General features: G+C 42.3%; 1 protein-coding gene across 1 annotated transcript in view; it reads right to left on the bottom strand.

Moving 5' to 3' along the window:
* The window catches only part of LOC121293629 (protein sidekick-2-like), a 941309-nt gene that overhangs the window by 421667 nt on the left and 493146 nt on the right, over positions 1-26496 (bottom strand). The gene's annotated exons all lie outside the window — the stretch shown is intronic.

Consider the following 26496-nt stretch of genomic DNA (forward strand, 5'->3'; position numbering starts at 1 on the left):
TCCTGAGACTGTGTCCCTGTATTCTATATTCCCTAGCTAGGAGAAATTACCTCTCAGTATTTACCCTATCAAGTCCTTTCAGAATTTTGCATGTTTCAATGAGGTCACCTTTGATTTTTCTAAACTCCGGGGAGTGTAGGCCCAATTTACTCAGCCTGTCATCATAGGACAACTCTTTCATCCCAAGAACCAAATTAGTTAACCTTTGCTTCACCACCTTATATGTAAGTAAATATGGAGACCTTAAATATGGAGACCAAAACTGCACACTGTACTCCAGGTGTGGTCTCACCAAAGTCTGGTACAATTTTAGCAAGATTTCCTTATTCTTGTACTCCAATCCCCTTGCAATAAAGGCCAACATGTAATTTGCCTTCCTAATCGCTTGCTGTACCTGCATGCTAACTTTTTGTGTTTCTTGTACAAGCATACCCAAGTCTCTCTGAACACCAACATTTACAAGTTTTACACTTTTAAAAAGTAAAAGATGATAAGATCACAAGAAGTAGGAGCAGGAGTAGGTCATTCAGTCCATCCAGCCTGCTCCAACATTCATAAGATCATAATTGATCTTAAAAAATATTTTGTTTTTCCATTCTTGCTACCGAAGTGAATAGGTATCTTGCCAGAATTGTTACCACCTCACAACTGTTAACAATTGAATTTGATATAAATGTATTCTAATGAAACACCACAACGATCAGAACAGAATTTTAAGAAACTGTCTGAAATAGATACATTAAAACCAATTTTTAATCATTAGCAGAAGAACTTTTTAACAAGCACATCAGCTTTGGGGGTAAGGCCAAGTGCAAATAATTAATAGGGCTGGATATTGAGGACAATCAGTTATGATTCCCTACTATACAGATGAATAGGCTGCTGACAGTTGCTGTCAAGGTTCATATGTAAGTAATGGCTATAGGGGTAAGATATTGATGGAACTATAGCCCAGAAAAAAGTCAATACCATCGGGAGATGAAGGTGAGAGAGGAGAGAATTGATGAGAAGAAAGAAAAAAGGTCCGGTGAATTATTTGCTTTAAACTAGTTCCAAGAAAATGACACAATCTCAAGGATCAGCCTTGCCTCCAGGACCCTTCTGCAGCATCACAGTGTTAATCGTTGGCTGACTTCAAGTTGATTTTCTGGCACTTGTTGCAATGAGCATTTAAACTGTGGACAGCCATAGGCAACATCTGTGCATGGGCCATATCAAATCTTGTAATTAAAGGCAAGAAATATTGAGATTAAATGAAAACCAGCTTCAGCAATTCAGACAGAATCAGGAATATGATTTTTGGGTGTGTGTTTGGACTCAGCATAAGCAGGAAATTAGCACAAAGCCATATTAGTGATTTGATTTGAGTGTTTTCCCGCAGACAGTAAAAATACATGCGAAATAGGCTCCTATATGTAGGAGTTATGTAAATGATTACCAAAAGCGTGATTATAATTATAAGCATATATTCAAATTTGGAAATTCACAACAGCTTCAAAAAGGCTGGTACATCCATTCCACCCCATCCCCTCTCCTCCAAAAAATGGCAACTTAGGGATTGTTACTGAGAATTATTTGGGACTGTTTGATTTTCAAAAGGGGTGTGGGTGGCATTTATCCCTTTTAAAACATGAACAAAACTATGAAACTCCAAAAACAAAAGTTGAGTTCTTTAGTAACTGCAATAACAGTACTATAAATGTTTGCACAGTTTAATACTCCAAAATATTTCAGTTCAGCTTTAACCACAAAATTATAACCGGATATTTAATTATATTTTCCTGCCCTGATCGGCTTTATTTTCCTCAAGCAGATTCAATGTGAAGTGATGGTACAGTACTCTTTCTTAAACAAATTGGAAGGTTGAAACTTGTAAATAATATAAATTGTTCAGAAAGTTACAAGCTTTGAAAGGAATTTGTCATCACATTACTGTTAATAAAACCATCAATGTATATTCCCCAATAGCATTAGCAGCTTCATTCAGGAAAAATACTCTAATCCATCCAGTAGTATTTTAAAATACTGCTTTCCAAGACTTGGTCTTAAGCAATGCAACAGATGTGGTTACTGAACATTTAACTTGAAATTAACAGGGGCATTAGTCTAATAGCAGTTTGGGACTCTTGTCCCCTACAAACAATAAATGGGAAACAATCCCCACCAAATTCAATCAAACACTACTGGAAACTATAAACCAACTGGTCTAAAGAGAATGGGGGACTAAGTATGACAGACAGAGCTATATGACACCAGAGTACTATTGGTGCTTTGTTTAGATTAAACACAGGCCATACAAACCAGGAAGGTTCTAGCTTGATTCCTCACCTGTGCTTAGTTAGCTGCAGGAGCAGCATGGGTGCTACAATTGGCCTCAGCATATCTGGACTATGGACTGGAAGCTTGACCAGGGTTCCCATTCCAGGTTGCAATTTCATGAGCCCTGCCTGAAGCAAGCATGGTGTCAGGCAATGGCATGATTTGCCATCCAATGTAAAAGGACATATGTGATTGATGGAGAGGACCCATGGAACCATATTCCAAACAAGGTGTTAATTTCAACAGGACAGGAAAGAGGAAAAGAGAAAGTTAGTTGGAAAGAAAGTAGGATCAGATTGGAATTGAAACTGGGGAGCAATTTTCAAATTGCCACACTTAGAAGCTAAAGTAAAGATCATGGCTAATCCGCGAGCCAACTCCATATATCCACCTTTTCCCCCATATCCCATAATAGCTTTGGAGTGTTCATCAGTTTTGAGATTAACAATTGATCTAGCATCAATTGCTGTTTATGGAAGAGCATTCCAAACTTCTGCCACTCCTTGCATGAAGAAGTGTTTCCTAATTTCACTCCTAAAGACCTGGGTCATTTATTTTGACTATGCCCCTAGCCCTGGACCCCAGCCAGTGGGTGTAGTTTCTATCTACCCTATCTGTTCCCCTTAATATTTTGAAAGCTTCAATCGAATCACTTTTTAACTTTCTAAATATCAGGGAATACAACTGTAGTTTGTGTACTCTCTCCTCATAGCTTAATACTTGGAGTCCAGGTATCATTCTAGCAAATCTATTCTGCACTCCTTCCAAGGCCATTATATCCTTCCTAAGATGTAGTACCAAAACCGCTCACAATACTTCATGTGGTCTGACCAAGGCTTTGTATAGTTGAAGTATGACTTCTACCCCCTTGTCTGAAGATCCTCTAGATATAAAAGCCAGCATTTCATTAGCCTTTTTGATTATTTTCTGTACCTGTTCATGAAAGTTTAATGATTTATGTACCTGAACCCCAATTCTCTTTGGGCCTCCAATGTTTCTAGTTTTTATTTCCATTTAAAAAAGTATACTGTTCTATCCTTCTTAGGTCCAAAGTGGATGACTTCACATTTGTCAACACTGAAATCCATTTGCCACAGTTTTCCCCATTTACTTAACTTCTTCGTAATTGTAAGCTTCCATCTATATTGCTTAAAATGCCATCTATCTTTGTGTCATTGGCAAATATGGAATTCTGTCCATCATCTAAGCCTTTAATAGAGAGTGAATTGTTGATACCAGATGATCCCAGAGATGAAAGGCTTTAGTTATGAAGGAAAGCTGGAAAAAAGGTTTTTTTTGCTGCATTTGAGAAAGTTAGATCATAGAGGTGTTTTAAATTATTTAGGTAATTATAAAATAAATAGGAAAAAAAACTATTTTCACTGGTGAGTTGGTAACAACTGGGCATAATTTAAGATCACTGAAAGAACAAAGAGGTAAGGAGATTTTTTTTAAAGCAACAAGATTGTCAAGACATGGAGTGCATACCAGAAGAGAGATCTTAACATCCTCCCATTGTTTTGTCCACTTAAAAAAAATGATTCAAGGGTTTTAACCTCCACTACTCAAATTGGAAGTTATGCCATATTAGTCATTCATTGTGTGAAAAAGGATTTCAGCCTTATAAATGACCATTTACTGGTTTGAACTTGTGTCCACTGGTTCTACTCTCACAGACTACAGTAATATTCTAGGTTAATTTTATCTATACTCTGAAAATTCTTATAGACCTCAATAAGCTCATCCTATGGATGCCTATTTTCTGAGCTGAAAAGCCCAAAGAGGTCATTTTAGTTTCTGGCATAGGAAGCCAGGGAGCTGGGTGGGCTACCCACCTGGGAAATACAGTAGGAGGCCAGTCCATTTTAATTAGCATTGTGCCAGCCAGGTACCTACCCAAAAAGGATGTTCATAGGCAGCTTGTCAATTTTGGACTATATGGATTGGGACTCCCAGAGATCCAAGGGTCAGTAAGTCATTTAAGTCATAAGGGAGAGTGTTTAGGAAGGTTTTGAGGGTGTGGAAGAGGAGGATCCCGGGATCCAGTGGCCCAAACTTTTTTGTGAGGCATGGAGAAGCAGGTGTGCACCTCCAGGCTCCAAAAAAGGGGGTTTACAGTTACCTTACGTGGCCTCCACTGTACGGCCATAGGGTAGATTGGAGCTCTGATTTTAACTACCTAATGGACCGCACCTCTATTTGCATTTTTAATGATGCTCACCTTAGTGAGGGAAGTATCTCAGCCGCTTAACAAGCAAATTAATGTGAAGTGAATGTACAGTACATTTTTCTCAATAAATTGTAAGATGGCAACTTGCAAATAATATTAAATTGCTCAGAAGTAGTTGAGTTACAAGCTTTGAAAGGACTATCATCACATTATGAACAGAACCAAGAATGTATATTATCCTACAGCCGTTACCTGCTTCATTCAGAAAAAATACTCTCGTTTAAACACTTTTAAAAGACTGCTTTCCAATAACTTGGTCTGAAGCATACAGCACGTGGTTGAAGGTACAGTATTCAATTATCCTGTGTTTAAATAGAAACCAGCGATAATGTACTGGATTTTAATGCTTCTTCTGTACATTTCGCCTCAGAGGGAGTTAACATTCCCATATAAGCCTCTTCGGTCTTTTCTCATTCTCATTTTCTTAACACTAGGCTTCTGGTTCCCATAAATTAAAGAATAACCATTTTAAACTCAAAAATACTGGACTTCATCGAGTGTATTTCTTGCATCTATGTGGCTGGTAGACTGTTGCATTGTTACAGCACATGACTGCAGTGCAACAGTGAATGTGGCACCCCGGGATTTTTAATCAGTTCCTAGCACTTTACAAATTTTATAACAATATAACATCTTCTCAGCTCTAATCCTTAGACCTCGTTGTTTTCCTTGTTTCTTGGCAACTAACACTGGATGGAATATTCATGGTGTGGTCCAAACACAGCACCATACAGTTTGATCATGACCTCCTCTGATTTATATTCTACTGTTTTGCTTGGCTTATTTAACATTGTATGGGCTTTGTTAATTATGAATCCAAAACATTCTTCAGGGGAAAAAGAAACAATGGCCTGAATTTTTCGTATGGAAGGGGCTCCCTGCCCGCCATCCAAAGAGTCTATTCCTCATTGACTCCAAGTGCCCTGCAGCCATTTCATGCTCAAATGAACGTTAAGTGACTGCAGGTGGGGCTTCTGTCCCTCACTTGGGAGGAAGTCCTACCTTAGAGAGCTGCCAGCCAATCCCAGGACCGGGGGACAAGGTTGTCAGAATTTCACGCTCCTCTGCTGGTGGGTTTTAGGTGGGAAGGGGGTCAGCGGGACCATCATATTGAAAGAATGGGATTCCCTCTGGGTTCCCGCCCACCCTGACCACACAGCAATTTTACGCCGGGGTGGGCAAGGCCTTGGACAGAAAGCCCACCCTTGCCACAACTGAGGCCTTTAAGTGGCCAATTATTGGTCACCTAAGGGCCATTTCCCACACAGTCTCAAGTCTTAGGCTAGCGGGAGGATTTACCTGGCGTGGGAGAAACCCAAAAAAGAACAGGCCTAGATCTTGGGTGGGAAGGTGGGGGGGGGTGGGGGCATGTTCATCAGAATCCCCCCTCTGACTGGACCTCCTTCCCACCCAGGCCTTTCCCCCAACACCCCGATCATCACCTTTGCGCTCCCCCCCAAGGCATTCCCTACACTCCCCACCCTGGGACCCCTTAAACTTACTACGTCTTCGGGTCCTGGGGCTCAGGCATGTTGATGCACTTTCTTTTCAGTCCACCGCAGCTCTTGTAGCTGCAGAGACTGGAGAGCTTCTGGCCAATTAGATTGGCTGGCAGCTCTCTAAGGTGGGTCTTCCTCTGGAGTAAGGGGGTGGAATTCCCACTGGCAGCCACTTAACATTCATTCAAGCATGAAACGTCTGCAGTGCAATTGGAGTTGGTGGGGGGGATGTGTTCCTTGCTGACTCTTCGGATGGCAGGAAGGGAGAATCCGCCATCTGAAAAATTCAGGTCGGTAAGTTTAAGGGCTCCAGGGCAGGGAGAGTAGGGAAGGCCTGGGGAAGTGCAAAGGGGGCCCTTGGGTGATGGGGAAAAGGCCTGGGGGTGAGGGATGTCCAGCAGCCACTGGACCTTAAGGGCAGGGGCTCCTGCAATCAGAAGGGGCTTCTGATGGAGGTGCTCCAAACCCCCCTTGCCGCCCAAGATCCAGGCCTGTTCTTTCTCAGGCTTTCCCCATGCAGGTAAATCCTCCTGCCAGCCTAAAATTGAGAAATGGTCACTTAAGGGCCTCAATTGGGGCAAGGGCAGGATTCCCATCGAAGGTCTTGTCCGCCCCAGCTTAAAATCACAGCATGGTCAGGGTGGGCAGGAACCCGGAGAACATCATGATCCTTCAATTTCACGTTCCCCCTCCCCAGCCTAAAAACCCACCAACATGGCAGCATGAAATTCTGGCCTATGTGCCATTCTGAGACAATAATCTTTCTAATAACAATCTTCTAATAACAATCTATTCAAGGTGAAAGTATAGATGAACTGGAGGTTTACAATGAAGAAACAAAATCAAAAGTATGAATTACAGGAAAATTTTCTGTGTATTTTTCCACCAAATATGGGCAAAAAATATAAGGTTTCTTCTGCTCTATACTAATGCATACATGCATAACAACACTGGGGTCCATTCGAACAGTATAATGGAATATGAAAAATGCAGGAAGGAATATGAAATGGAAGATAAACTCCTTTCTTGTCTTCAGATTTCTATTACAGTTCCTAGTATGACATCCTGTTTATTTTCTATCACTGCATGACCTTACCCTCCCAGCAGGCTCCATGACCATGTAAAGTTCAAATGAAGCTTGTTTGGACAGAAAAGGCAGTGATCCCTGCTGTCTGAAACCAGAAGTATCATCAGTCCACCATTTCATACATTATTGATACCATTATACATCTTATTTATAATGACGGAAGTAGAAATTCTGCATCTTTTTCTTCTTCTTTATGTACCCATTCTCAACCCTTGTATCACCCATCCCCCATCATTTGGGATACCAATGCCATTACAGCAGCTAGTGCATTTCTCCACAGAACAGACTGATGCTGAACATTAAGTGTTTCCTTTTATCTATGCCACTTTAAAATCACATGTCAGATATAAATTCATTCATTTATGTTGCCAGGTAACAATGAGAATGTGATGCCACTGTGGCTCCACTATATGCTACTCTTGAGTCTGTATGGGTGTACATTAAAAGGCTCAATGTAGGATTGATTTACTTTGCAGAGTACCTCACAGGCACAGACACCAGACTAACAGAGCAGTTAAGCACAAGTTTCTGGTGGTACAGACTGCATAGAAGTGAAAAGATCAGCAAAATGTGAACCTTGGTTAAAAGCTATTATTTTCAAGCGGGTTGGCAATGCTTTCTGAGAATTTTTGTGGACCACATTTTTGTGATTGGTTCAATTTGTACTTAGTGATTCCTTTATTTTTGTTCACAATCTTTCATCTTGTACATTTAATAGAATATCCTTTGTGCAGTTTCAAATCTGTAAAAAACAGAGAAAAAAACATTCTGACCTAGAAGGGAATGGCCAAATTTGTCCCTATGCGAAGGCAGTGCTATTACAAAACTTTTGGGATATTACTCCAGGTATTTTCTTCAGTTCAGCGTCAACAATGGCTGACATAAGTGGACCTCAAATTCCCTATGACCCAGAGTATATATTTTCCTGCCCAATATTGAAGTAAAGAATTGTGACAATGTTAAGTCACTAAACATTGATCTAGCAAATGAAGAAGCTGGGGCCAGTCTGTCTTCAACATGGGTTTATTCACAGAACCCAGTATAATATAAGTACAGACTAGTCTTTCCTTCTGCACAGCAGCACCCACAGGTGGAAACTAGTTCTCATATAGGTGCCGTAACCTTTCCCCAAGCAGTATCAGCTGCTCTTAATCATAACAAGAGCATGCACCAAATTGTCATAGCGTTTGCAACATCAACACAATGAGGCATCATACCAGAGAACCCAGTCTTCACACCGCTTGTTGGAATGTATCACATGTTACCATGTAACTTGCCACTCACTCTGAAAATGGGCTGGATATAGACTCTCAGTAAACATGACATAGGGTGGAATCGTCCTAGATTTGCAGAAAGTGTGGTAGTGTGCAGGAAAAAAGTTATTTTACCCGCCGGCCGCAATGGTGGGTTTTCGTGCTATATCGTCCCATTCCTGCCTCATTAATTATGAGGCTATAGAAAATATGCTGTCTTGACGGCAGGCAGCCTCTGATTTGCCTCACCGCTCCCTCACGCAGGGAGCCATGTTTAAACTGCAGCCATGCGCATAGTTCTCAATGCTTGCAGCCAAGGATTGTTCTGGTGAAGACATGGCCCCAAAGACCAAGAAAAGTGTAGCCCACTCCAATTCAGTGACGCATCCTGGGATGCCTTCTGGATCTGTGCAGGCCTGTCGCGATGTCCTCTACCCCCATTCTGTCTGCAGAAGGCACATCAGTCTCATTACTCCGGCCTGGGAGGCAGTGGCAGAAGTGGTCAGTACCAATGCTGCTCACAAGAGGTCGGCCATCCAATGCAGAAAACAGATGAAAGATCTCATCCATGCCACCAGGGTAAGGCAACCATCTTATCTCTCTAAACTCACACACTCACAAGGCCATTACACATTCACTGACATCTCACTCACTGCCAGCTCAAGGGACATCACTACTCACTCTCTCACACACACCCTCACATCTCCATCTGGCCTCATCTGCTCTGGAGACTGCATCCTCAGCCCTTACCGTTTTGAGTTCACTTGCACAGATCAACATGTGGCCCCACTTTCACACTGGGATACCCCACTTCACCTCTGCAGCCTTTGCCCTGCAGCCTCTTCCCTTGCCTGAGGCCTTTTTTGCCCCTTCCCCAGGCAAGCCCTAGCCTTGCAGCCATTGAAAAGCCAGCCCCACCTTATAGCTGGTCTGGTAGGTAGGAGCCTGCCGCGACCCCCCCTAAAAGTGATGTGGTGTTGCCTGCGAACCCCGGCACTGATGACTGAGAAACAAGGTAGGCAAACAAACCTCCAAGTCCCGAGCGACGTGCAGCTCGCCAGGTGCACGTTGCTTACGTTCAGTTGTGAAACACATCGGCGTGGTGCCCGGATGGTCCAGCGTGGGGAGATGACTCTGGCGAGCAGGGCTCATAATGAGATTTTAAAGTATTGAAATTAGGTTCCCAATGTGCGGCGGTGGGAAACTCGGTCTGCCGTTGACAGGTGGATCAGACAATTGCAAACTGGTTTCATGACGCAAGACCAATTTTTGGCCTTCTCACCATATTGTTTCCCCCCACCGCCATGACGCTTGATGCCAACGAGGTCGGAAAATTCCGGCCATAGACTCTTAACCAACAAAATGCTTTGTTATAGATTAATGAACAGCAATGACACTACAAAATTATATATTTTTTAATGCTTTTCAATGGATGTGGGCATCACTGGCAAAGATAGCATTTACTGCCCATCCCTACTTGCCCTTGCACTGAACCAAACAGGTTTTTGCAACAATGAATAATGGTCTTAAGCAATGGTATTACAGTTTTATTAATTGAATTCAAATTTCACCAACTGCCATGGTGGGATTTAAACCCTTGACTCAGAGCATTTGCCTGGGTTGCTGGATTTCTAGTCCAGTAACATTACCACTACCCTACCATCTCCCCATATCTCCTCAATATATAAAACAGCTAGATAAAATATATTTTCTCTCTAAAGAAAGACTTAAAACTGAATTCCAATGACTGAAAACTCACTCAACCTCTCTGGCTGGTCCAGCACAATAATATAAAACACTTAGCTTTACATCTGGTATCTGCGAGATTCACTTAAATTCTGCCCACTGATTGAAAAGTGGTTCACAATTTAATTGGTTAAAAGGATCCTCAGCTGCTATTCAATGACAATTCCAACCAATGACCTTGCCAACTCCTTTGAGCTCTGAAAAACAGCTGTCAGTCACTATCACCAAGACCATTCACGTGTTCAGAAAGCAGAGACAAAAAATTTGTAAATCTCTTAACTGTCTGAGACCACCGACCATTCACAGATTATTAATTGAATGGAATATTTTAGTAAAGAAGGCCATTTCTTATAGCATTACTGTGCTTCCTTGGGTGAATTCAGTAGTGGCAAGGTATCTCAAGGTTTCGAAGCAACCCTGTAGGCAATCTTTGACAATGTCTTAAGATGCTTCAGATTACAAATAATGTTCTCCTGGGATGAATAACCAGTTAAGACTTCATACAGTCATAGTGTGGGCCAAAGCAAATGTGCCTATTAAGGAGTCCTTTCCCAGATAATTCATCTGTCCTGGAATTCCCTTCCTAAACCTCTCCACCTCTCTATCCTCCTTTAAGATGCTCCTTAAAATGCCTCTCTTTCACTAAGCTTTTGTCCACCCATCTGAATATCTCTTGTGTGACTTGGTGTCACTAGTTGTTTCAATCACCCTATGAAGCACTTTTGCTATGTTGGGGAAGTTATATAAATGCAAGTTGTTATTGTTCTACGCTGATGGTCCAAGGTGCTTCTGTGATCTTGGCCTCAACCCCTTTTATTTTTTTACCACTATAAACAGCGAGTGAGTTAAAACGTTTTAGTACAGATAAAATAGAATGCCCGTGCCACATCAAGGTCTTTCTTGTGGAAGATATGCTATTTTACTACAATTCCATTCGGCAGAATTTTGTCCTCGGATGGCGTGCAGGCCCCACCAGCTAGGGGTGGGGGGGGGGGTGGTGTCGGAGAATCCCCAGCTGTCAAAGTGCGCTCTGTCTGGTCTCAGGGAGAATACTGACAGTGTCAAAAACATTTAAAATAGAAACATTAAAAAATTATTAACATGTCCCCCTCATGTGACAATGTCACACGAGATGGGACATGTTAAGAAAGAACACATAAACGTTATTATTTTTGTTGCAAAACAGACAAGAAACCTCATCCCACCAGTGGATGAAGTTTCAACAATTATCTGGAGCCCACCAGCCTTAAGGTTGGCCGGGCAGTTCTTTAAGTACTTTAACTAGCTTGTAAATGGCCTCAATTGGCCATTGACAGATCGACGGGCGGACAGCTGATTTCCCCTCGGTGACCGGGCCCTGCCCCCAAATCGCCGAGGGGGAAATCTTAGCCATTAAATTTGCTGCCCCACTCATTCTATAGATGCTGTTTTGCAAACTAATTTATGGAAACGCAATTTAAATGTCGAAGGGCTTAATTTCAAAATACAAAAGCACCCATTGATCACATGTTCTTAAAAGGCAAAGCTTCAGAGACAGTGTTGTCTCTGCCACCTTGTATTATGCTGATAAACAGCATTGCCACTGCCTCACATTCAGAAATGTCCTTGTCTATTTGCACTACATATGATCCTGTGTTCTATGCTGTATGATTTAGATTTATGCAGTAGGTCTTTCATCAAGGGTTCAGTCAACAGCTTAAATCAAAAATGACTGACTTTTTTCCCCAGTAAGGCCCCTTCCTTCCTTGGTGTTGGGTCCAGGACAAACATCTTGGCTGATTTCTCCCCTTACCAATCTTCTAAATGCAGCTTGTCAAATGCATCATGTAACGTCTTGTAAAGATCATGTAAAGAATTTTTTTCTTGTGAAGTGCTGCACTTCGAGTTTCTAGAATCTTGGACCCAGTGACAGATGGGCCTGGATTAGGCTGCACGTTTAAACAGCATTATTTAATCTTGGGGATTTAGGGCCCTAATCGAATGCACACTTCCAGGATAAAAGCCTCTTGCCTTTGAAGGTTGTGCCTGGCCAGACTCAACTGACTTGCAGTTAATCTTAATACGAGTGGGCTTTCAAGGATGTTTATTATTATGTACATTCAGAGACTGGAGTCTTTGTAGCACATTAAAGTGTTTACCTCTCTGACAGACATCACAGACAACGTTCTGTTCCCTGATGGTCAGATGCAATATAAGCTTCTCAGGATATGCCAAAATTTCATAATTACTGAGATTTTGTCACATTAAAGATAAGTTGCTGTGGGAAATAAGAACTACCAGTTCATGTTTCTGTATCTAGAAAATGTCTTAATAGCCCTTTGTTTATTAACCAGATTATTTCAAGTACCTTTCTTATAAGCCTTCATTATTTCTTAATTTATACTCAGTACTAGCGTAGCTACTGTTAGGGGACCTATAAGCTGCTCCCACCAGCGGCTTTTTCCCTTTGCTATTTCTTATCTTCACCCAAACGGATTCTATAGTTTGATCCTGCAAATCAAGATCACTTCTTACTACCTTACTAACCTCTCCTTAACAGAGCCATTCCACCTCCTTTTCCATTTTTCCTTTCCTTCCAAAATGTCAAATACCCTTCAATATACAGGTCCCAACCATAGTTACTTTGCAACGATATCTGTGTAATTTCTGAAGATCCTCCGAGATCCATGAGCCCACTTTACAGTTTCCAGAGAAGTACAGAGACAGATCTTCAACGCTAACAGATGCAATAAATTTGTGAAAACATGGAGGTTCGTATAACATCAATACTTTTAACAGGAAGGTGGAAAAGTGACATCCTAGGGGTATAGGTACATTGGAGGAAATTTTCCCCCCTTTGGGGGGTTGTGCAGGGGGGGGGGGCGTTTCCAAATGGCACCCCCGATCGGGTCTGCACCGCCATTTTATGTGGGAGGGACAATTAAGACCTGTCCACAGTGACGCACGCCTGGAAGAGCTGAGCTTTCCCGGTGCGGGCAGGGGGTGGTTCCCTGAGTCAGTAGTGCCTCAGCAAGATAAGTTTTAAGTTTTAAAAATTTTAATAAAGAAATAAAAAATTTAAGACATGTCCCCTCAGTGTCACATGAGCTGGGACATGTCAATCTACTTTAATGAGAATATTTATTTAATTTATAAACCCTTCATGAAACCTCATCCCGCCCGTAGATGAGGTTCCATGAAAAACGTGAAGGCCACCTGGGCTTTTTGCCTGCCCTCCAACCTTAAGGTTGGACGGGCAGCTTTCTCAATAGGCTTAATCAGTAAACTAATGGATTAACAGGCCTTTGAGAGTTCGGCTACACGCCCGCCAAACTGAAAATCTAAATGACGCTTAGTGATGTCGGGATGCACGCCTGACATCAGCCCACATAATTAAGGCCCCTTGGCGAGCAGGCCAAAAATCCTCCCCATAGATCTTTAACGGTGATAATGGAGATAAGAAAAGCCATAATAAAGGTAACTGACATTCTGGATGTTACTTAGAAGAACATTGAGTACGAAACCAGGCATGTGACATTGAATTGCTTATACCACAGCTGGATTGCACATGCGCAATTCTGGGCATATTATGTCAGAGTCACAGAAAGAGTACAGCAAAGATTCACTACAATCACACCCAAAATCAGAGGTTTGACTTATGAAAAATAACTCACAGGGCAATTTCCACTGAAACAAAGAAGCTTTTATAAAATGTCGAGGGAGTAACTACTGAAAAGTTATTTCTGGTGGTTGGCAAATCATTAATAGGGAGGCAAAATTAAGGATTATCTTTGGACCAATGACGAAGAAAAGTCATTTTCATGCATTTGGTAATTAGAATATGAAATTTCATATGTAACCATTGAGGTAGAGACTGTAATATATACATGGAAATAAAATGGGAAATGCCAGAGATTAGATTATACTGGATATGGGCTCAGTTAAGCAAGCATCACAATGGTTTTTCATGTCAAATGACCTCCTGTGCTGCAAATGTTTATGATTTTGAGTCAGAGGTCAATTAAACATTTGTTGATTTCATTAGAAAGTCATTAAGAGACTACAAATCATCTGGCTGTGATATTTTGCTTTTTTGGAGGTGTCTTTTGCTTCTTTATAAATTTTCTCTAAAGCGAGACACTCTGGGAGGAATTTTCCCTTCAGGAAACTAGGTGAGGTGGAGGACAGTTCCAGCAGTGCCCACCCTGCTGCCCGGAATGGCGGGAACTCGCGCTCGATTCTGTACTTGGAGGGTCATTAATTATGCAAAGGCACGCATTGGTCCAAATCGTCTGGAGGGTCAGGAGCTGATTTGTCCGCCCATGTCAGCTAGCGGGTTTGAAGGTCCGGGTGCCAGATTTAAATGCCAGTCCAACACATAATCTCACTTTCTCCAGCCCACCAGAGATGTCTTGCAACCAGAAAAGGAAGGCTGAGAGCCTCAAGAAGAAGGCAGTAACCCGCTTCACCCACCAGGCCTTGATCAGACGGGTACAGGCACACAGGCAACTGTTCTATCTCAGGGATAGCTGCTGGAAGTGCAGCAGCCTCAGCCCTCCGGCCTGGGAGGCTGTTGCGGAGCAGGTCTGCGTGGCTAGCAACCATGCCTGAAATGCCATCCAGTGCAGGAAGAGGATGAATGATTTCATCTGCTCCGCCAGGCTAAATCCATCCAATATCAAACTCTCTTCATGGCATTATGCACTCAAACAACTACTCTCTTCAGGGATCTCACACAACCATTAGCAGGGGACACATATCAACGCTCATTCTCTCACTGAGACTTTCACATCACCATCATCCCACCTATCATGTGGCTCGCACTCCATCCTCTTGCCCTTCTGGAGAGGGCTCACTCCACACAGGGGACATGCATCTCACTCAACCTCTGCTCAATCCCTTCTCATCAAATGCCTGTCTTCCTTCTTCGTATTGGCCAAGCTAGCGCACAACAGGCATAAGAGTGCAGACCAGGGGAGGGACAGCCGACATCATTTCCTCAGTGAGTTTGAAGAGGCTGCAGCTGAGCTTGTTGGGGACAATGGGGATAGCTCCTGTAGGGAAGGGGAGATCGGCCTCTCCCTCCAACCTAACGTGGACGGATTCCTCCATCGTTCACTCTAGTCTGCTGAGTGACTGCCGAGTCTCGGCCTGATGTTCCGCCGCCTGTCACTTCATCTCCAGCGTTGAGTTGGCGGCACTTCCAGAAGGTCATAATCCGACTCGGACTGAGCAGATAGCTGGTCTCCAGCAGCCTTCCGAGTGCCAGAGTCCTGGGTTGTCCTTGACACCAGCTCCCGTGGAGAGATCATGGCTGAGAGGATAATCTCAACTCCACTTTCTGGCCTTTTCCCCATAACCCTTAATTCCCTTATTGATTAAAAATCTGTCTATCTCAGTCTTGCATATACTTAACGACCCAGCCTCTAGAGCCCTCTTCAGTAAAGAATTCCACAGATTCACTACCCTGTGAGAAAAGAAATTCCTCCTAAACTCTATCTTAAATGGGCGACCCCTTACTCTGAGATTATGCCCTCTGGTCCTAGACTCTGCCACAAGGGGAAACAACCTCTCAGCATCTACCCTGTCAAGCCCTTTAAGAATCTTATATGTTTCAGTAAGGTTACCTCTCATACTTCTAAACTCCAATGAGTATTGGCCCAACCTACTCAACCTCTCCTCATGAGAAAATCTCTCCATACCCGGGATCAATCTAGTGAACTTCTCTGGACTGCCACCAATGCCCATGTATCCTTCCCTAGGCAAGGGGACCAAAACTGTTCACAGTATTCGAGGTATGATTAGTGCCTTTTATAGTTTTAGCAAGACTCCCCTATTTTATACTCAATTCCCTCTGAAATAAAGGCCAACATTGCATTTGCCTTCCCTATTACCTGCTGAACCTATATGCTCGCTTTTTGTGATTCATGCACAAGGACTCCAAATCACTCTGAGCTGCAGCTTTCTGCAGTCTTTCTCCATTTAAATAATATTCAGTCCCTCTATTCTTCCTGCCAAAGTGCATAACCTCACATTTTTCCACATTATATTTCATCTGCCAAGTTTTTGCCCACTCACTTGTCTATATCCCTCTGTAGACCCTTTGTGTCATCCTCACTGCTTGCCTTCCCACCTACTTTTGTGTCATTCGCAAACTTGGCAATCGTACATTCACTTCCTTCATCCAAGTCATTAATATATATTGTAAATAAAGGATTGATTCAGCTAGTTTTCAGAAAGTCAAAACAAATTACATATTCAAAGTGTTAAATGGCTCTGATTGATTTGAACCTTTAAACTTCAAATATTGAGAGTCAGTGACTCAATCCATCACTTCAAGGTTAGTTATTTTCTCTGCACTCCCTTCATCTCATTAATATACTGCAGTAGGTAAACAGAAGACACCCACTGTTTGACCTTATGATATAAAGTGAAAGACATTCAGCAAATTAATGCCTTTTCTAGGCATTATGTTTTCACAGATGTTAGTGTAATGTACATGATTTCAAATGTTTTTATATCAAAATTAAATATCCTGGAATTCCTTTTTTTTATCCTTTAGTTTCTAATTAGCAGGTCTGCTGTTTTAATTCAGTGTGTGCCATTTCTTGGTCAAGATGGCAGACAGACCATCTCTTTCTACCCTGTAGGCTGTTCCAACGCATCTCTTTCTTCCTTCCATAGGTGAATGCTATGTCAGAAACCTGTGCTTCTTCTAATCATTTAGTGCAACTTGGCACTGACTGTAAAGGGAACTGCTGGCATGAATCCATGTATTTTTAATTTGTCAGGCACTGTATTACTCTGCCAATATGTTGGGCCATACTGTTTCTGTACTTAAAGGGACAATTATTTGCTATAGAAAAATTATATGCAAAATAAAATTGCAAACCAGGTTTGCTGCACTACAGCAACAAGCTTTATACATTTTGCTGAGGATTTTTTGTGAATATACTCCAAAATTATGATTTAAATTTAATTTAAAGTTTCCCATTAAGTTGTTAAGGTATTAGGTAAGTACTTAGAGACAGGTTGGTAGATCAGCAGAGTTAACTCAAAACTGTGATTTTTGAAAAGTTTTTTCTGAAACCAACAATTTTAAGATGTGAATAAATTGAAGTTATGGCCAGACTATGCTGTAAAAGATGGGAATGGATAAAGAAAGCCCTTTGGTCTATTTAATCTAATATTTTTAGAATAACTTTACTATCTTCCCATGTCAGCATTTCTAACAACATCTATCTGAACAGGTAGATAGGCCCTTTGTAGAAGGACACCTCTGGTCATGCAATATTTTAACAGTACTACAGTGGGAGTTATATGATCAAATCATGATGTGAGAGCCCAAAGGTACAATCCTTTGACTAAGAGGCAAAAGTGAAATAGTCCTCAAATTGTTCAAACAAGACTGGAGGGATAAACGAGTGCCAAATTGTACCCAAAAAATAACAAAATGGCAGACATCTTGCCTAAAACTGTTAATGCTGGTTCTCAGCAAGGTCATTGCAAACAATCTGCCTTTTTTCACCGCTTACTCACAGGCAGTGTAATGGTTCAATAGAACTATTTTAAAGTGCACTGAAGTGGGACAATCTAGATCAATCCAAACTGCAGGTGTCTTATAGGTCTGTCAGAGTCCAGCAGCAGTGCTTATAGGAAATAGGAGCTTACTGGTAATGATTGCTGACAGCAAGTCACTATAAATGTCTGCAGGATATCCCTGGAAATCGAAGGGAGCCGCTTTGTCACAGAAGGACACCTGCAATTGTTAGGAAAAACTGTGGTGTGATGTACTTGGTGTGATTGTCAATTTTGCTACTTAGAATATCAATTTTAAAAATGAAAAATACAATCTATATTCCAGTATAGTGACCATGAAAATAAATATTTGGAAATAAAGTAATTTTTGAATAACTAAGACCCCAAAGTTCGATGTCAGTTCTTTGAAGTGAGTCACATGAGGTGTGACCAAGCAATGATGTGCATAAGATGTATGATTCTTCTAATTATTAGAGATTGGCATAGTTCTATGATATTTCTGGAATGCAGGTTCTGCATAAACCTTTGAACGTAATGAGCCCTTTAGACTTTCCTTCTTTAAATCAAGATTGTCCAGAGATTCTACAGAATTTTGTCCCAGAATTCTTCTTAATCAGATAAGCACTTTGAACCTGATTCTAATATATTATTATACAAAATATTATCCACATTCTACTGTGTTTCCTGCTTCAGTTTAGATATCAGAGGGGTGCTATTGTTGGCCTTCCTGGTCTGAATAAAGAAGAGGAAAATTGGAAATGACACACTCCTAATGGCTATCTTGTCAACTCTACTGGAAAGAGTTTTAAAACTTGTTGACTGGTATGAACTTAAACCTAAATGTAAATTATCAGCATTTATCTCCAGTGCTCAGCCATCAGTCTGCTTGGCTGTAATTGAATCCACATCCAGATGTCAATCAGTCTACTGCATTAAACGTTTGACTGGCTTGAAGGACTATGCTCCATTGAATCTTTCCACTTAAATCATTTCCGTCAACAAGTGCTTGCACAAAAGATCCTGCTGTATATCACCTTGCTGGGCTTTGGGGTGCTTGTGTGAACTGACTTAAAGCAGCTCAGGCTGTTTCCATGACAACACATTCTTATGGACAGAATGCAAAGTGCATTGAAGTAAGTAATGCACTACAGTGTGTTATTTATTACTAAAGCAGATTAAGAGGCACAAAAATTGATCAAATCTTTTTGGATCAAAACAGGGAAAATGAAACCAGTTTTTATGCATTGCAGAGACTTTCAGAATGATGGATAGTCAACTCATTGCTCTCATATATCTTAGAATGAGCTGATGTTGGAAACATTTAATAGCACTTGTTAATTTGTCAACTCCAAAAAATACTTATTTCCACGAAGTTGATTTTCCTCAACAGAAACTGAAACAACGAAGCACAGAACATTTAACAAAGTTCTATTCTTCACCTGATTTAAATAAAATGTTGAAGGGAAATTACCATACTAACCATCCATGGCAAAATCTGAGCAGGTAATATGATGTCTATAAACAGAATTTTCGGGTCGGCGAGCAGGAGGTGGGGTCCACTTGCCGATGCACAAAATGACACACGGCACAGTCGAGTGTGCTTCCCGGCGTCATCGTGCATCATTTAGATTGTCCGTTCGGCCTATTAAGGCCTGTTAAAAAGTAATTAACGTAATTAACTGAACTGCCTGTCCAACCTTAAGGTTGGCGGGCAGGCGAAGAGCCCAGGCAGCCTTCCCATTTTTCATGAAACCTCACCCATGGGCAGAATGAGGTTTCAAGAAGGGTTTATTATTTAAATAAAAATTTTTGAAATAAATAATGGACATGTCCCAGATCATGTGACAGTTTCACAGGAGGGGACATGTCCTTAAATTTTTTTTCGCATCTTTATTCAAATTTCCATAAGTTAAACAAATCTCTCTGAGGCACTGAGGGCATTCAGGGAATCCCCCCCCCCACTCCACCCATACAGGGATTGCTCAGGATTTCTGGGGGTGCAACATGCTGGGCAACCCACCCACCCCCACACAACCCCCCACCCCGACAGGGGGAAATTTCTGCCCTATTTAATGTGTGTTTAGATATATAACTATATATGTTCCCCTAATGTAAAAAAGTTGTTTTTCTCTAAATATTTTAATAACTATTGTCTTAAATCTTGGCATTTATTTTCAGCAAACTACTGGGAATAACCATTGTATCTCTTGCTCTAAATACAACATTTCAATGCTTGTTGAAGTTGGCCCAATTAGTAACCTGAATGGAAACTTGCTAACTTTAACACAACCATGTTAAACAATCTGAGCTCTGGGTGCTTGACCAATGGCCAAATTACCAATGGTATGCACTGGAAAATCAGTGAAAACCAGTTACACTTCAGCCACTTTGTAAAAACAAATTCCTGAAATCCTTTGTGATGGCATGGGTAGGGGGGCGGTGGTGTGGTGTGGTGAGGGGTGGGGGAGGTGTTGTCGGTGAGTTTCCCTGTACATGAGGCTAATGTAGGAGGGATGCAAATCATTCAACAGTTTGCGCTAACCCGCAACCATGGTGGTATCTTGGCTGTGATTGAATCCACATCCAAATGTCAGTCTACTTCACCAAGGCAGAATTTTTCACTCGGTGTGCAGGCGCGCGCCCGACATGCTAGAGTGTAAAATAGCGCGCGATGGCATCGGGTGAGCGTCCCCACGTCATCGCGCACTCATGCGATATTTTGGTCAGTGGGCGCGCACTGAAGTCCACAGCGCGCCCGCCAACAATTAAGAGGCCTATTAAGGCCATTAAAGCAGTAATTAAGTGAGATTTTTCGTTGCCCGTCCACGGTTACAGTCGCGGACAGGCGAATCAGCCAGGTGGCCTGTGCATTTTTCAGGAAACCTCATCCACGGGCGGGATGAGGTTTCCAATATTAATTTAAAAAAATGTTTGGACAGAATTTTCATCATCCACATGTTCCAGTGACTGATTCTGATGCATGGGCATTTTTGTCTGGTTTTTAAAATCTTTATTTTCTGCATTTAAATTCTTCTACACTCTGAGGCAACTCCCTGCCTTCAGGGAGCTTTCATTCCGCGCTCCCCTGAGCTCGGTCTCCTCAGGCCCCACCCCCACCCCGGCAGCACTGAGCCTTTCACGCTGGATGGCCATTAACTGGCCAGCCAGCGTGAAATTGCAGTCAGGGGCCGATCGTGGTTGGGGGTCCGTTCCCTGGCTGCTCCCAGGCCTGCCGGTTGTGGGCACTCGCCAAACTAAAAATCCTGCCCTAGATGTTTTACTGGCTTGATGGACTCTGCTCCATTAAATCATTTCCATCAACTAGTGCTTTCACAAAAGATCCTGCTGTATATCACCTTGTGGGGGTTGGGGGGGTGGGGGGGCGGGGTGCAGTATGGTTTGTGTTAACTTTGTGTTACATTGCTGGGTTATTTACACAGCAATATTGGTGCACATATTAAACTTATTATTTTCCTAGCAAATTCAGTACCAATATTACCAGCACTGCCAAAACAAACTGCTGTGACCCTTTTATAAAGCCAATGTGTGTTTAAACGGAAAACCAAAAAATGAGTGATTGCATGCCCTGTGGTGCCATTCGCTGCATATTAATTACATATTACATTACATTGGGAAGCTGTTACTATGGTGACTTCCCCAGTTAGTTCCCTAAACTGACTTCCCACACAAAGTGTATTAGTCTTAATGGCATAATTAACAAAATAAATTAGAGAATATAGAAGACGCTGTATTACTGTAGTCATGTTACAAATCTATCTATGTGCTATCTAAAGATGCCACATTGTTATCTTCTAGCTAACACCTGGTTATATTTCTGTAGGTTTCTCTAATATTACAGAGACACCAATAAAATGCATCCTGATATGGGGTTTACAAAATGTAATCCTACTTTTAAAATGTGTTGCTGATTGAATATTATTTTCTTGAACATCACACTCTGAAATCTTTACCAATCAATGACCATGCATATCAGTATATCACGTCCTTTGCTTACCCCTGCAGAAGTTTGGATTATATGGTTTGCTGATCTGCAAATAAAAATTCACAATGATTTGCTAGGCATTTTCTATAAATTTAACATATGGCTCCCTGATCTGGACTCCTGGCTTGCTTAAAATCCTCAGGTAGAGTTCCTGTAAGGTTCCACTGGTTTTTCCAGTGCAAACTGTCCAAATTTGCTCAAACCATTGCAAAAGAGCTCGGAGTTTCAAATTTCAAAAGTTACATGCAGTGCAAATTGAGCTTCCTGGATCCTTTACAATGGTTTGGAGACATCACACTGGACCAGGCACTAAACTGACCACTCCCCAGATCAAATTAATCGTCATGGCGAATTCCTGCTAATTGCGTCCACTTGCGGTCCTTTGAAGAGGCACTTAAAACTAAGTCTCATTTAGGTGCAAGAATATTAATAGGCACTTTTTTTGAAAAGCTTTTGAATATTGAAAAATATTTAATTTACTCAGGAACTGACTAGTGTACACCAATGAAACTAGAAAATACTTCATGGTTTTCACTAGGGGTCAGGAGTTATTATCTTCTTTCCCCAATATTTGTCCGGGGGGAGGGGGGGGGGGGGTGGGTAGCTGGTGGGATGCCTTCTCGTTGCCATGTTTAAAATCAAATAGGCAAATACAGATTTATGAACCGTTAAATTTAAAATCAAAATATCTCTGACTTTTTAACACATTCTGGATATCTACGGAGAAATGAAAGCTTCCATTAATTCAATGAAATTGCTTTGATGGGCACTATTAAAATTACTTGTGTCAAAGTCTTTAATTAAACATCTCAGATCAAGAAGACTTTTTGTAACAGGCAGTTCAGGAGTTGAAACCACTTCTCACAATTGGCAGGCTACAAATCCCATGACTTCTGACAACATTGCAACCATTCTGTTGAGAGCCCATTGATTGAAGGTACAACATTGAGTTGTAATTTCTTGAGAGAAAGCCTTTCGCTGGCATCATATACTAATCTTTGTTGTAAGTTTGTTTGGTGTCTCACTATGAAGTCTGGGGGCTTGAACATTAAGGCCAGGGTTTTCCGTTCCCGCCTGTGGCGGGCATCATAGCAAGTGGGAGCAGAAAATATCGCGAGAATGCCAGAAATCGGTTTCAAGTCGTCATGAAACTAGTTCGCGACTGTGCGTTGCAACCTTCGATGGCGGGGTCACGTTTCCAGCTGTGGCACGTTGGGAACTTCCTTTCAATAAATTTGCATCTCATCATAAGGACTGCTTGCTGGAATCACCCCATCACACTGGATCATCAGGGCACATCAGCATGCAATGAGAATGATGTGTTTCACAACAGTATATAAGCGACGTTCATTGAAGAGAAGCCTTGGGCCCCCCTCAAATAATCTCATTTCCTGACTAAACATTTACCCTCATTTATTTCAAAGAGTGTAGTATGAGAGTGCAATGAATGAGGACCCCAGCACCTGGGCTGAAAACAGCACATCCAAACACCTGGCCAAAGCAATGTTATAGCAGTTGGTCATGTAAAAAGGTGGGGGGTTGGAGGGGGTGGGGGGCAGCGGGGAGGAGCACCTTGAAATGGAGAAGGGGCAACTGGAGTGGGAACAAGGTGCCCAGCCCCCCTATCGTGTAGCCACTGATGGATGCCACCAATGGCTACAGAGATATAGTGCTGCTCCTGCAACAGTACAGGACAGATGTCCTGGACCAAGGTCTCCAAGGTAGCCGCCATCCTACCAGGGTTGACTTCAGTGCGTGGCATGTAACGCTATTACCTGAAACTGAAAATAGATAGCCTCCTTCGTCGTATGTTGTAATCTGACAAAAGCAGCTGACATCCCTTCCTGATGTTCCCGTGATTATCGTTGTAGCTCCAACAACTGATTTGGGACCGAGTCTGGAGGCTTGTCGTCTGCCTCGGACTCTGCAGATTCCTGGCATCCAACAGTTCTCCGAGCGCCGGCGACCTCGGATGTCCCTACCTCTGCCTGCTGTGGACCAGATTGTGTGCTGTGCTTACCAGATTGTGACCCCAAGGCTACTCTAGAACTAGGTCCCACTGAGGTGTTTGTCTCTGCGTTGGTGGAGGGTGTGGATGAGCGTTGTGATGCGTCTTCAGATGTGCTGTCCTCAGGTTCCTGATCTGAGGTGGCGTCAGTGCTCTACCTAAGATCCTGGCTGGTTGAGGGCCTCAGGCACTTGATGGAGGTACCCGTGAAAGAAAGTAGAGATAATTAGTGCACGACAGGAAACTCTAAAACAAGACAAAATAATCACAGTATAATTGTCTGAGGGGTGAGCTGGTGCAAGATCCTTACGTTGGTGTGCGCTGCCGACCTCACTGTTGCTACAGACATCCTGTCCGGCTAGCTCAATGGCTCTGTTCTTGAAGGCAGTGAGGATTTTGAGTTCCGGTATTCCACCCGCTCCCTGATTGTGTGCAAGCTTGTTCCGCATTAAGACACTTGGAGAGCATGACACATGCCAGGGCAGATGATAAGGATACCTGGCATGTGTGGGTGGTGAGTGGAGCCATGGATTGGATGAGGAAGCCAGCTCCAGAAGAGATGAGCCCAGATGGAGGCCTGTGAGAGAGAGTGAGTGGTGATGTCCCTTGAGCTGGCAGCTTGTGAGGTGCCAGCGAATGTGTGATGGGGTTGTGAGTGTGTGAGTTGAGAGTGATGAGATGCTTGACTTACCCTGGCAGCACGGATGAGATCATTCATCCTTTTTCTGCACTGGGTGACTAACCTCTTCTGTGCTGTGTTGGTACTGACCACTGCTGCCATCGCCTGCCAAGCCACAACTGGTGAGGCTAGTGGATCTCCTCCAGCCATCACGGGGGTAGAGGATATCACGACAGGCCTTGACTGCATCCAGCAGGCGTTGCAGTGAGGTGTCTTCCCTTTGGGAGCCATGCCTCGTGTGGAGCAGTCCTGGGCTGCAGATGGTGAGAAAGCTGTGCATGGGTGTCATTTAAATATGGCGCCCAGAGTGAGGAAGCGGTGAGGTCAAGGCGGGACGGACGAATCAGAGGCCGCCTGCACACAATCCGGCATGTTTCCCATGCGTGCATAATTAATGCGCCAGGGAGAGGGCAATGCAGCGTGAAAACCCGCCATTGTGGCCGGTGGGTAAACCGCCATTTTTTACGCCCGACGCTGCACTTAGTGCAATGAGGGGAAATTCCCACCCCAAGTGTTTATTAACGACTCATAAACATGTACATCTTCTGACAAGGTGCCATCTCCATGCCAAGCTGGCTTCTGCTAGACTACTACTGTGCTCGGTCTACTATCTACTATACGTTGTGAGCAGTACTGTTTCCCCAGTGCAAATTTAACCCTTACTAACCCGAACACCCTTATACTACAATGTTAAGCACCTAAAAGTGGACCACCCATTTCAAAGAAACATATTTGGTACAGTCAGCTTAGCCAAATGACTTGGAGTAAAACGTAAGTTTTGCCCTTAGTTTCGGACGAAATTGAAATTACTGAGTTAGAATTGGCAATTTCCTGAGCCTGCTTCAATGAAAAGCTGGCCATTTCCACAAGAAAATAAACAGATAAACAGTCTGGACATTTCCTTCCAATCATGAAAGGTATGCAATCTTTAAACCTTGCATTTTCTTCCCAGTTCCTAAACTCTGTAAAAGTTTAGATTGTATCTGAACAATTCTCTAGAGGCTGCCTGTAGTGTGAAATTGATTCAAACTGCTTGCTTCCCAAAACAACCACTGTCAGGTCTCTATTCATTAGAAGGCTGCAGAACACTTTAAAATATCTCTGCAGCAGGGATTTTCCCAAAATTACCAATTTCTTCACAGACAATCCAAACATTGCAGAAGGATATAATTCAGTCCAACAGAAAACCATTTCTAGAATTCAAATAATCCAGAAAATGGTAGGAAAAGTTAAAGTGTACAAAATGACAGTTGCATTCTTGGTCAACGAGAAACAATAACCTCCTGCCAGTTGATGTTAATGAGAAAGAGGCTGAAATAAAAATAGCAAGTGTTGTTTTAAAGCAGAAAAAGAAAGCTTATTAGTCACAAAAAGCTTAATGCTGTAGAAAGCCTGGAGGAGTATAGAAAATGCAGGGGTGAAGTAAAGAAGATAGTTAGGAAAGCAAAGAGAGGATAAGAAAAAATATTGGCAAGTAAAATCAAAAAAAAACCCAAAAATGTTTTGCCAGCACATTAAGAGAAAGAGAATAACGAAGAAAAGGATAGGGCCTTTCAGAGATGTACATGGTAACTTGTGTGCTGATGCTGAAGATGTGTGCAGATTCTTCAATGAGTACTTTATCTCTCTTCACTTAGAAGAGGGATGATGCAGATATTCTAGTTAAAGAGGAGGAGTGTGAAATATTAGATACAATAAGCATAGTGAGTGAGTAAGTACTGGAGAGACTGACATCCTTGAAGGTGGATATATCACCAGGGCCAGTTGGATTGTATCCCAGACTGTTAAAGGAAGCCAGAGAGGAAATTACGGATGCTTTGAGGATCATTTTCCAATCCGCACTGGATACAGGCAAGGTAGTAGAGGATTGGAGGTCTGCGAACATTGTACCATTTAAAAAGGGCGCGAGAGATAAGCCAAATAATTATAGGCCAGTCAATCTGACTTTGATGGTGAGCAAATTATTTGAATCAATTCAGAGAGACAGGATGAACTATCACTTAGAAAGGAATGGATTAATCAGGGATAGTCAGCATGGTTTTGTTAGGAGAAGGTTGGGTCTCACTAATGAAATGAAATTTTTTGAGGAAGTAACAAAGGGGATTGATGAGGTTAGTGCAGTTGATGTTGTCTACATGGATTTTAGTAAGGCAT

Source organism: Carcharodon carcharias, chromosome 22 (genome assembly GCF_017639515.1).
Source record: "Carcharodon carcharias isolate sCarCar2 chromosome 22, sCarCar2.pri, whole genome shotgun sequence".
Taxonomy (NCBI): domain Eukaryota; kingdom Metazoa; phylum Chordata; class Chondrichthyes; order Lamniformes; family Lamnidae; genus Carcharodon; species Carcharodon carcharias.